This window comes from Equus quagga, chromosome 16 (genome assembly GCF_021613505.1).
Source record: "Equus quagga isolate Etosha38 chromosome 16, UCLA_HA_Equagga_1.0, whole genome shotgun sequence".
Taxonomy (NCBI): Eukaryota; Metazoa; Chordata; class Mammalia; order Perissodactyla; family Equidae; genus Equus; species Equus quagga.
Genome location: NC_060282.1, coordinates 4,924,494 through 4,938,312, shown reverse-complemented (window position 1 = coordinate 4,938,312; position 13,819 = coordinate 4,924,494).

Below are 13,819 nucleotides of genomic sequence, written 5' to 3'. Positions count from 1 at the left end.
GGATCTTCGCTGGTCTAACTTCCACAGTATGGAGTACATGTGTCTTACCAAGGCCTCCAACTTGCTTATTGCTTCTTCCCAACCAGTCCAACTGGTCTGAAGTCATCAACATATAAACAATAATGTAATATTCTGAGGGATTTCCAAATGACCCAAATCCCTTCAGACTTTTTAATGGCAAGAGATGTAAGAGTAACATGGTTTGGGGACAAGAATGTAAGTGTATACTGCCACCTGTCACCATGTGAAGGCAAACTGTTTGTGATCCTATTTTCTGATTATGACTTTCAAAAAAGATAGAGTTTGCCAAAATAATGGCCTCCTCAAGGATACACATGAAACACATTCCAACAGTTTCTTATTGCAGTGTGGGAAGGAATGGGATATGAATTATGAATGAGTGGAGGAACGATCCGTACGTAAAAATCAAGCGAGTTCTTGTACACACCGGCATTGGTAACGACAGATGATAGTATTCCATGAACTCAGGAAAAAGATCAACTCATTCTTTGTATTAGTCTGCTCGGCCTGCCATAACAAAATATCACAGGCTGGGGGATTAAACAATAGAAATTTATTTCTTAGAGATCGGGAGCCTGGAAGTCCAAGATCCAAGTGTCAGCAGGTTTGGTTTCTCCCGAGGCCTATCTCCTTAGCTTCTAGATGACCATCTTCTCATTATGTCCTCACATGGCCTTTTCTGTATATGCGTACATCTCCAGTGTCTCTTCCTCTTCTTATAAGGGTGCCATTGCTACTGACTTAGGGCCCCACCCTTTTGCCTCATTTCACCTGAATTATTTCTTTAAAGGTCCTATCTCCATACATAGTCATATTAGGGTTTGGGCTTCAATGTATGAGTTTTGGGGGAACATAATTCGGTGCATACATCCCTCACACTGGAGGTCCCCACCCCTGCACACCTAAGGAGAGGTAAGAGATAGCGGGTCTAGGAGAGAGGACAGTGATTGGTCAATGCCATGTCTGGCACACCCAGATGCAGATGCTCAACAGGCACGTAGAAAAGCAGAACTGGAGATAAGGAGAGACGAGGTAGCTGGAGATGGAGCCCAGCACCCTGGGAGAAGTGAAACCATGAGGACAGAGCGTCTCCTTCCCAGGACAAGCTGCACAGAAGGAGTGGGTGCAGCAGCCTGGGACAGAGCCCTAGGGAGCCCCAGTCTCTCGAAGAAGCAAGTGGGTAACAAGGCCACCCAAGAAACTGAGGAAAAATGGCTAAAAAATATGAGTAAGACCAGAAGAACACATCATGAAGAAAGCCATGGTAGAAGAGAATTTCGAAATCCTGAGTGAGCAGCATGGGGATGGCAGCAGAGAGATGCTGTGAGATAAAGACTGAAAGCTTTCTTAGAACGTGGGCCATGAAGTCTGCTCTTCTCACAAGGTAAAGCACTGAATTGAGGAGGATGGGTTTGAGGAGTGTGGACCAGGACAAAGGCTCAGAAAGTACATGAGTAATCCCTCTCCATGCCCACTTCTATTCTGCCACTGACCATGGCAATGGCCATAATGAATCTTGGTCCGATCTGGCCTCCAGCTTTGCCATAGATGGAAAAAGGATACCAACATGTGACTTGAAAGTATTTGTGATGCTCAAGTGAGAGAGAAAATGTAAAAAGTCTTTTTAAATTGCCCATTCGTTTTTTAACACATTGGTTAAGGCTACCATTAGAGATTTGGATTATAAAAACCATGGAACACTTTCCATATTTAGGCTGTGAACCTTTTATGAAGGCTGGCTTCCTTCAACTCCAGTAAGGACATCATAAAGCTCAAGTTTATGACATTGCCGAAGTCAATGGAAAGGGGCTCTGAAATGCTTAAAAATGCTGGTGAGATAAATTTTGAGAACTTTTTCAAGTCATTGCTCTTGATCTGACTTCATTTGGGCCATCAGGTGCCCTGAATTTACTTATACGTGCCTCTCTCTGTGGTCTGCCACCCTCCAGAGACAAGGACAGAGGCTCACTCATCATTGTACCCTTTTCAGTGACCAGCACAGTGCCTAGCAATAATAAAGAGTGCCCCAAAACACGTGATAAATGGCTGGATACCAAGAGGAAGAAGAAAATGTGTGTAGACAAAAATGAAATCAAGTAAGCAAAGAAGGAGGTGCCTTTGGCATGGAAGAAATGGAAAGGTTTCATAGTGAAGGAAGCCATTGACCAGAACTTTGAAAGAAGGAAGAACTAGATGGGCAGAGAGTAAAAAGAAAAGATGTTGCAGGTCTAGAGGATAATGTGAGCAAAAGCACAGATAAAGAAGATGCAGGAATGTTGGCAGGTACATCCATGTTCTTTAAAATTGATCTTGAAGAAAGATACACGCATTGAGTGCTTGCTATACCAGGCATGTGCCTCACTTTTTGTCTCATCATTGGAGTGGAAAGGACACGAGCACCCGAGGTACCCCAAAATGATAGCTAAGTGGATGGGCATGGGCTCTGGGCTCAGACCAATATGTGCTCTAAACCCAGTCCCACCACCTATGAGACTCTGACCTTGGGCAATTTAATGAAGTTCCTATGGCTTCTGGTTCCTCGCAAACCCAGGGGAGGCAACAGTACTTACTCAGTGGGTTGTGTGATGATTAAATGATATAATGAATAGGAATGTGCCCAGCATTGAATATAATGAGTGCTCAAGCAAAGCATGTTCCTGTCCTTTCCATTGCAGCCCAGTGATCCTGAGCAGCCCTAGAGCATAAGGACATCGTTACTCACGCTTGCTCTTCTTGGACAGCAAGCGCTATCGGAATCCAAACTACCATTCCTACACCAAGAATGCAAAGAGCACTATTTTTCCCCCAAGTCAGGTCTTCATGGTAACCTTCAAATGGTACAACATTTCAGCACCACAACTCCCTTCCCCTGCCTCTATTCTTATCTCTTCTCACTCTGTCATGTTCATAGGATGCTGCCTCTTGCTGTGGTGACAGACATGAAGCTGGGTTGGGCGCAATCAGAGACAGATGGGAAAGACCTCCTGGAAGATTCTTGGAATGGAGGAGCTGGAAGGACCGTTGTGTTCTCTCACTCCACTGCTTCCCCTGGCACTCCTCCAAGGCCCTCGTAAGTACGGAGAGAAGAGTGATCACAGCCTTCCTGCATCTGGGTCAGCGGCACTAAGATGCTCATGAAAAGAAGCAAATTATTTTGAAGCAGAATACGCTGTTATATTTGAAAAATGCATACGCATTTCATATTTCACTCCAAATACATCATCCCCCATTTGTCACATCAAGGTAATATTTTAAGATCATTCAATTTGTTTTTCACCAAAATCTATGCAAAAGATTGATGCTCTGAGCATAAATCCACACTCAATGTTATTCCCTCAGCTTGAAGCACTGCTTGGAGCACTTCCATATATCCCGGGTGAAATGTGGACCTCAGGCTGGGAACGAGTAGATCCAAATGTCAAACTATGAAACTAAAGCCCGGGGATTGGAAATAAATCCCTTCTTTTTCTCCTTTATTTTCTGCTTGTCTTCATCCCCATTTCTCATTTAATCCTCGAAACAAGCCTGCAAAAGAAGGATGAACAGGATTGTTACTATTTCCATCTTATACAGGAGGAAACTGGGACTCGGCAAGGTGAGGGCATTTGGCTGCGGCCTCCTGGGTTGCCATGGTGAATTCCAGGCTAGAGAAGAAGGTATCCATAACAGCCAAAAGTGAGGACAGCATGGCACGCGCTGTGACAGAGAGGGATACAAAGTTTACTGGGAGCACTAAGGGAGCAGGTAATGCATCCTGGAGAGTCAAGGAAGACCTGGGCTTTGCTTAAATGACAGGCAGCAGTGCCCCATGAAAAGAGGATTTGCTCACTGCAAGTTCAAGTCCAAAATGGACCAGCTGAACCCAGGATGCTCTAGACTGAATGTTGTGTCCCCCCAAAATTCATGTGTTGAAACCTCACCCCCAATGTGATGGTTATAGGAGGTAGAGCCTTCAGGAGGTGATTAGGTCATGAGGGTGGAGTCCTTATAAAAGAAACCTCAGAGAGCCTCCTTCCCCTTTCTCTCTGGAGGACACAGCAAGAAGACAGCCGTCTATGACCCAGGAAGCTGGCTCTCACCAGACACCGAATCTGCAGGTGTGTTGATCTTGGACCTCCCAGCCTCCAGAACTGTGAGAAGTAAATTCTGTTGTTTATAAGTCACCTAGTCTGCAGTATTCTGTTATAAGCAGCCTAAATGGACTAAGACACAGGGCCAACAACTTACATGGGATGACAACTAGACAATCCCAAGATAATCTATTTTGCAAGATGAAGGTTCAGAAAGAAAAAGAAAAGGATCAAAATATGTAATGAAGAAACTCTGTCCACCCTTCTCAGAAAAAGAAATAAAGGGAATAAGCAGACAGCTACTTCCCTTTACTCGGAGCAAACATCACTTGAATGAGTATCAACCAAACCCAAAGAGCAGCATCAATGAGCAGAAATTCTCCACACTCCCGCCTACAAGGTACCTACATGGTAAGCTTGTAGGGATTCCAGTCTCTACTTGTAGCTCCTTGTGACACTAGCCAGGAAGGCTCCCAGACCCCTGACACGGGCCAGCACCAGGCACAGCAGTAAATGCCTCTTATCTGCTGAGTAGGTGCCTCCCCACAGCACTCTTAGAGGATTCTGGAGCTCAGAGAGGAGCTTTTCTAGTCCTGGGACATGTTGGGGCTAGGGACAGATTCTGGTGGGCCAGGGCTAGCACGCACTTTCTTTTGCCTCGGTCTCACCAGATCTGAGTGGCTGAGGCTTACAAAGATGAAATGACCCAACTGGAAAGTGATGAGGGGCCGAAAGCCAGGAAGGAACTAACTCTCATTTCCTGAAGAGTAAATTGAATGCCTGGCCTCCTCTCCTCAAGTCCTGAGAGGGGCTCCCATGGGCTTGCATTTCTCATTTGCAAACGTGGCTCATTATCCTACACAACCAAAGGAGCCTGCTGTCACCACAGTTGGATGAAGAGATGGTCCTGGTAAGTGGGCAGTCGGCATCACTAGGTGAGCCCTCTGCCCTGCCTCGGGAACATCTGAGTCCGCATCGCAGGGGAAGTCATCATCGACTTTCTTTAGCAATGATTGCTAATTACTATTGTTGATAGTTAGTTGTTTATTTTAACTTTTTTAAAGATCCTTGGAGGTGTTTAATTTGATTGATTTTTTTATCTGTCCCTGATGGCTGTGATGCTCTATACACCTGAAATTAATATAATCAAGTCCTTGTGAAAATAGTAAGTAACGGAAAAGTTCAAGGGTTTTAGAGGCAACCTTCAATAGGGATTAGGACCATTGGATTTGGGGAAAGAGAACTGGGTTTAAAACTTCAAAGATATTTAAACTTCTTAACTGTCCATTTTTACATCTATAAAATTATATTAATAACAGTACCTATTTTTTAGGATTTATTGAACATTAAATATGATAATGTATTTGAAATGTTTAGCATATTGCCAAACACTTAGTAATATGCATAATGAAGGCTGGTTATTTATATTTAGTGCTACTGACTTTAAGTTTATTGTTAAGATGAGACAGGTTGTTTCTAAAATTATATGGGAATGCAAAGGACCTGAAATAGCCAAAACAATCTTAAAGAAGAAAATCTGAAGCATTCACGCTACCTGATATCAAATCTTAAAAAGAAAGCTACAGTGTCCAAGAGAGTGTGGTATTGATATAACAATAGACAGATGAGTGGATCAAAGGAATAGACCAAGTCATATATGTAGGTTGTTACTTGACACTTCAATAGAGAAAAGGATAAATTTTCAACAAATGGGGCAGGAAGAACTGGATAATTATAAGAAAAAATATTCACACAGGTAGAATACGGTGGGGCCAAGCTCTAATGCAGAAATTTTACCTTCAAAATCTATGTGCTTAAATACTTCCCCATACTGCCATTTCACCATGGTGCTCTGCAAAGCATCCTAATTAAATATCCAGCCATCTTTGTCAGGCCACTTCTCAAATCATTATTTACAAGGAATGAGAGGATACAGTGAGATGATTTCTAAGATTGCTTTAGATTTTGAGACTCTGCCCCTGAATGGTAGATCTGGGGTTGGACCCCAGATCTTCCTGGTACAGCCCAGTCCACTATTCTGACCTGCATCCCAGCCTCCACCCTGCAGGCAGGGAATGAGCACTGCCTCGGGGACCTCAGCAGCCCTTGTTATTGCAGAATAGAGACAGATCCAAAAATATCTCAAGGGCTTGGCAATGCATTTAATATAATCTCTCGTCTTGCCCCTGAAATCAATTAGGCTTGTTTCGTAAACTCCAGAAGTGTGACCAGGCTACAGCCTTGCTCCAAAGTCACTGGAACATATAAAAATGATTTCATCATCTGCCAACCCCCAGGCATCCCCAGCTTGGTCATTCTGCTTCCTGAGAAGTGCCCTTGTGCCTCCCTCCATAGCAGGTACCATAGGCAAATCCCCAATGCCAATGTCAGGGATCACCTGGTTTGGGAATGATGTCAAATATTATGGGAGGCAATAAATAGTTAACTAAGGAGGCCGGCCTGGCGAGGGCTGATCCCAACACTGCATATATCCATGGGAGGGTACCAGATCCAAATGAAGGGAGGAAATAATTATTAATTAATTCCATACTACAAAACACATACTGTGATATATTAGGTGCTGCCTGAAAAATGATGAGGAGCTGAAGCAGATCTGCCATTGCCCTCATGGGTGTTATAATTCATCTCCCTAGGCTTAATAAGTCACCAGGGTACCTGGTGACTGGCAAGTGATTGTTCTAGACACCGAGCATCCTGGTATAAAAGAGACCAAAGCAGTGGGGATTCTACAAGGAGGTAGTATTCAGACACACGTGTGTCAGCAGGTAACAAACACTATTGAGGTCCAAGGCTGAGGCTGATGGTAGGTTGGGTGGGAGGGATGGTAGGTTCCAGCAGAGTCCAGAAATCAAAGGGCACATCTGCTCAGCAAGACAGGACCTAGGGGAAGTGGCACTTCAGCTGAGGTCTGAAGGATGGGCATGAGCTAAAGAGGGGAAGAAGTAGAAGAGGAGGGTCTCAAGGGAAAGGAACTGCATGAGCAGAAGCCCTGAGTTGGGATGGACCATGGTGCTTCCAAGGAACTGAGAGAACTCCAGTGAGGCTGGAGCAAGAGTGAGGGAGAGGGCAGGCAGGGAGAGACGAGCCTGGAGAGCTCAGTGCTGGGCCTTAGAGAAGATGTCTTCCTGCATTCTAGTCAACAGAAGGCACTGAGGTTTTAAGCAAGGGTAACATGATGTTCTCTACCTTGTGAAATGAGACAGAAATCTGCCTCTCAGGACAAGTAATCAACAAATGCTCGTCAAATGTATAAACATGCATAAACAGTATGAGCACCAAAAACGTGGGAGGAATGGATAGTGAACTGAAGAGGATAGTTTAGCTCTATGAGATGATATTTTAGGAGGATTTCACCTTTCCTATTACACATTTCTGTATCTTACAAATATTTTATATCAGTACATTTTGCCTTTTCTGACAGGAAAATAAAGTTTGTTTTATTTTTCCTTTTTAAAGCAAAATTTCTGCATACAATGCCTTCTCCAGACAATAGGAATAAATTGCAAAGGAAATTGCCCTAATGTGACCCAGACTGGGACTTGGCATGCTTTAAACATAAATAGAAAGGTCTTTTGATGACATAATTTTAAAAGTGTCCTTGACATTCTTGAAGGTTTTAGCAGACCCAAAGAAAAGGAAAAAATAGAATCGTGTTGCTAAAAGGGATTTTACAGTTCAAACCATCCCACTTGGATATTTTACCATTGTAGGAAATGGAGCTCTGAGAAGCAGATTCTTAAAAGAGAGACCCACTCAATAATCAAGAGCATTTCTAGACAACAAAAATAACCAAGTAGATATTTAAATTTTAAAAAAGATTTAATCACTAATAGCAACAAAACTTAGGTTAGCTATAGGCAAACGTAACCAAATATGTGCAGGTTCACAAAGAATATAAGAAAAAAATATTTGAAACATAAAATAAGACCTGCACAAATGAAGATCTGTATTCCAGGGGCCGGCCCCACGGCCGAGTGGTTGGGTTTGTGCATTCCTCTTTGGCAGCCCAGGGTTTCACCGGTTCAGCTCCTGGGCGTGGACATGGCACCGCTCATCAAGCCATGCCGAGGCGGCGTCCCACATAGCACAACCAGAAGTACTCACAACTAGAATATACAACTGTGTACTGGGGGACTTTGCGGAGAAGAAAGGGGAAAGAAAATCTGTATTCCATGGTCAAGGATGGGAAGACTTACTACCAGGACCTACAGAATGGACGGACATATGGTAGGTGCTCCATATATCCGAGCTGGAGTGCATTCATTGGAAATATGCCAGTCCTCCCCATACGTTAAGCATACATGCATTGCCATTCCAGGAAAAAGCCTGACAAGGCTGGTTGGTTGGTTGGCTTTTCTTTTCAAGTCAATTTTTTGAGCTATAATTGACCTTAAATAAAATTCATCTGTTTTCAAGTATACAGTTTGATGAGTTTTGACAAACATCTACAAGGTCGTAACCACCACCCCAATCAAGACTTAGAACATTTCTATTTCCCCGAGAAGTCTCACAAGGCTTTTCAGGAACTTTGCAAAGTGATCTTAAAATACACACCATATAGCAGAAGATCAAGGATGGCTTAGACGATTTCGAAGAACAACAAGTGCAGGATTTTACCTAACGGATATAAAGATTAATTTTAAAACCGCAGTACTTGAGGTGTAAATAAATAGTCCAAAGGCATAGCTGTGAATTCCAGAAATAGGCACACTCAGATATGGAATCTCTATATATTTTCTAAACTACGTATACCAAAAACGGCATCTCAAGTCAGTTTGTTGGAATACAGCCAGGCCACTTCATTTACAGATTGTCTGTGCTGCTTTCCTGCTGTAACAGCGGAGTGGAGCAGAGACCATATGACCCGCAAAGCCTGAAGTATTTATTATCTGGCCCTTTATGGAAGCAGTTGGCCAACCCCTACTCAAGACACTGGCTGAATTCTGAAGCTGCATGATATGGGAAGCTAAAATTCTAAATTATTTGTATTCTACTTTCTCATAATCATAGAAATTTAAAGTTCTCTAACTCTTTTTACCCCTCCCCTTTTTTGCACTGCTTTTATGAATTTCACTTCTACATATGCGTCAAATTTTGGCTCTTCATTCCATCCCACATTTCCTTATTTCCATGGGGGATCTTTTTCTTCTGCCTGAAGAATACCCTTTGGTATGTAGGGCAGGTACGCTGATATAAACTATTTCTTATTTCTTTCTAAAGTATTTTTATTTTGCCTTCACTTTTGAACTTACGTTTGCAGATGTGGAATTATAGAATGGCATTTGCTTCCTTTCAGCATTCTAGCAGTTACTCCACGCATCCTCATTACAAACTGAACACAAATTATTACTTTTACCAGTTTCCTCATAATGCTAGGGCCCTGGAATACTCAAACTCTAATTATTACCTTCATGTTTTTCTGTTGTTTTAGACTACAATAGATCAAGGAGCCACATTCTAACCACTGGGTAACCACGGAAAGAATAGTAACAGATTAATTTAATAGAAGGATAAAGAGAACAATAACGTTTTTAATCTAAAAGAAGGCAGGAAAAGAATAGAACTTGAAACATACGATAAGTAAATGGGTCAAATAGCAAACAAATTGTAACAAGATAGAACCCCACTGTATTAGTGCTTGTTTTAATTATAAATGGATTAAATGTTTCAATTAAAATACTGAGCTGATCAGAATAGATATAAAAGCAAATGCAACAATACTTTTGCACACAGGAGTCATGTCTTTATTATAAGGAGACCGAAATACACAAAGCAAAGGATGGAGCATGCATATCGTACAAATACTAACCAAGAGAAAACTCGGTTAGCTACGCTAATATCAGTTAAGGTAGACTGCAAGGTAAAAACATTACCAAAGTAAAAGAACATTTCCTTAGTAAAAAAGGAGCCAACAAGAAGAACTAACAATTTCAACCCTATACATAGCTTCAAAACGTACAGCAAAAATGGACAGAACCAAAAGGAGAAGTAAATAAATTCTCAATGGTAGTGAAGATTCTATCACACTTCTCACAATAGTTAACAGATCATACAGGGAAAAAAATCCATGGAGGTCAAGACAATCAAAACAAAACAAGTTGAAATTATTTGACACACGCTGAATGCTGCACCCACATTGACAACGTATACGTTCTTCACAAGTGTACAAGACAACATCCCAGCATTGACCGTATCATGGATTGCAAAGCAAGTCTTAACAAAATTCAAAGGATTGCAACTATTCAGATTATATTCTCGAATCACCATAAAGTTAAGCTAGAAAGACATATCAAAAAGATAATTTAAAAATCACCAACTACTGTCAATTAAGCAATATATTTTTAAGTAACCTAGGAGTTAAAAAATCACAAGTAGAAACATTTTGAACTGAACATTAAAGATACAGCATAGCAAAACTTTTGCAATGCAACTAAAGCAGTCTAGAGAGAAGCTTATTGCCTCAAATCCATATATTAGGAAGGGAGAAAAGATAAAAATTATTAATTTAATTCTATCTCACAAAACTAGAAAGAGAAAAAGAAATGAAAAGGAAGCACAGAAGAGGAAATAAAATAATAAAAACCAGAAATCGATGGAATAGAAAACATGTAAAAGAGAGAAAATCATCAAAGCCAAAAGTTTATTCTTGAAAACATTAATAAGATGGTAATTCTCTAGCAATAACAATCAGAAAAAGAGAAGGAGAGAAGGAATATGTATTGCCAACATCAGGAAACAAAAGGGGGAAATCACTACAGATCCCAAAACATTACTGATGGGAGTGTAAATTGGGGAAACTACTTTGAAAAGCAATTTGGTAATATGTATGAAATTTGACAATCTTATACTTCTTCATGGAGGGATGTGGCTTAGGGTAGCCGTTCTGAAACCTTGATGTATGTTAGAACTGCCTGTAAAACTAAAAACCAAATAAAAACAAACCTACGAAACAAACAAATTAACGAAATTGGACTCTCTAGGGGTGGAGTGTGCACGTTTCTAAATTTTTTAATTCTCCCACAACGTACAGCCAGAGTTAAGAATCACTGCCCAGGGGAAACACGAACAAATGTTCATAAGGAGACAAGAATGTTCTTTGCACTCTTTGTAAGAGAAATTTAAAAGGAAACTGTATAAATATTCATCAATAGAAACATTAACAATAAATTTGGAAATCTTCAATATTGGAATACTATTTCATGTTTGAAAATAAATGAATGCCTAAATATGTTAACATGGATGAATATCACAAACATAGGAATAATTTGCATTCTGATAAGTCCAGTGTGATACCAATTTTATAAAGTTTGGAAATATGCAAAAAATCTACTATATGCTTGAAAGTCAGTGGAGCATGATGGTTAAGAACTTGGAATCTGGTTCAGATATCAGCTTCTCTCCTGACAAGTATGACCTCAACAGTTGTGTGATTTCTGTGTACCTCGTTGTCCCCCTTAATAAAATGAGTATGCTCTGCCTGCCCACTTCAAAAGTTTGTGGAGGGGATTGGTTGAGCTGGTAGATGTGAAGGGCCTGGCCCATGCCATGTGATTGAGAGCTATCTGCTGTTACCACGGTTGCAGCTCAGGCCTCAACTGTATCTACAATGTTTTTTTTAAAAACCTCTGTAGCAGGTACAGCAAGATGTTGGAATTTAGTAGAAGTGCGTGGTGAGTGCACATGTTTTTTTATGCTGTTTTCTGTTTTTTCCTGCACATTTAAAGAAAAACAATTTGAGGCTCAGAGACCATGTTCACAAGTCGAGTCTTCTACGTGGGCCCACTGCCCAAGGTCCCTCAGATGTTCACTGGCAGAGAGGGTGGTTGACCTAAAGCTTCTGAATCCACATCGAGTGGTGTCCTAAAATCCAAAAAGTCATCTAGCCCCAGTGATCTTGCCCCTAATTTTTCAAATGCGATATGAGAAATTAAACTCCTAATGTGTATCAGCATCATTTCTATTCCAACCACTGAACAGGCGGCATGCTGAAGCCAAGGTTTCTAAAGTCCTTTGTGATTCTTTAATTAGTTTTTCATATTGGGTTGTGTTGTTACTTTGTTCATTTTCCCTTCATTGACTTGTGACCGAACGCTCTGCAGGGAAAAAAAAGCAAAAACAAAAAAAGCCACTTGAGTGTCTTCCTACCTCACTCAAATAAGATGCAAAAACTACTTTCCCAAGGCCATAGGTAAGACCTGGGCCCCGAACACGTGTCTCTCCTTCTCTCCTAGCACCCTCCCTTCCCCAGAGGCCCTCCGCTCTGGCCACACTCAGTACAGTTTTTATTTTGTTTCTTCCCTTTCAAACCTGCTGACCATCCTCTCCTCTCAGAGACCTGGTACTTCGTCTGCCAGGATCTCTTCGTATAGCCTAGCTCCCGCCCTCCCTTCCTCCAGGTCTCTGCTCGGAGAGAGAGACCCTCTCTGACAACATGTCTGAAATAGCCAGTTCTCACCATCACTCTCTACCCAGCCCTGCTTTGTTTTTCCCCATGGATCTTACTCAGGCCAGCCCCCAATATGCACAAGGCTCAGAACAAGGATGCAAACAGAGGCCCACGTGTCTAATTATTTACAAGTTACAAGTCAAGCTGGCAAGCTGTGAGTAAGATGTTCTGTGTTCTTCTGCATTGACAAATATGCAGTCATAACCACCTACCACACTAGGTTTGAATCTAGACATTTCAGATTTCTTCCAATTTTGTACCAGAAAGCAGGGAGGGTAAGCCTCTGATTCCCAAATTCCATCTCACTCCCATCTTTTCCATCCCAGCTCACAGAGACCAAGGGAAATAGAGCCCACCACTGAATTTCAACTGCCTCATGTCTTTCATAACACAAATTCACAAGGAAGGGGTTCTCTTTTTCTCTGTTTGGGCAGAGCCTTTCAAACTATCAGCTCTTCATCTGACGCTCCGCCCAACAAATGGCTCAGGGCTCAGGGGTTATGGACAGAGACGATTACACTAAAAGAAGCTGGGTGCACAGGCAGACTGACATGCCTGATACAGATCCGTGGCCAAAAGACATGAAAGAGCTGATCCGAGCCACAGAGTCATAATGGACTGTAGCAGGTTGCAACTCAGACACGGTGACGGTTTTAACAATATGAGCTCTTGAATCACTCTGCTCATGTTCAGATCCTGGCTCTCTCACTTACTAGCTTTGTGACTTTGAACAAGTTATGTAACCGTCCTCTGACTGTTCCAGAGGGTGTTGGAGGCGATTGCTTGAGTTAGTACAAGTGAGCAGAACACAGGCAGGCAGTTATTAAACCTCTGATAGGTGTTACACAGTAGCCGGTTGTGGCCCTGAAAGTCCTCACGCCCCCTGCCGCCACCAAATCCTCATGGTTTATAATAGAATCAAGACCTAATAGACAAATTAAATATCTCCTTGAAAATAAGTTCTGAATTGTACACCATCTATTTCCTAAGATTTCAGAGAAAGGAGAGGAAAGTAAGCACTGAAATCACTCAGAAAAGCTTCCGAGCAGAGGTGGGACCAAGATGAGCCCAGAGGATGGGGGCATCTGGCTGGAGAAGGGCTTCCCAGATCTTTCACGCCAAGGCCACTTAATTGGAATGAGAGTTGGGTGTCATAAGGGCAGGATTTTGAAGGACACAATGACTTTGAATGTCTACGCACCAATTAGAACAATCGTAGTATGTTGTAGCTGTAACTTACGATAAGTCCCTTTCGTTGGGG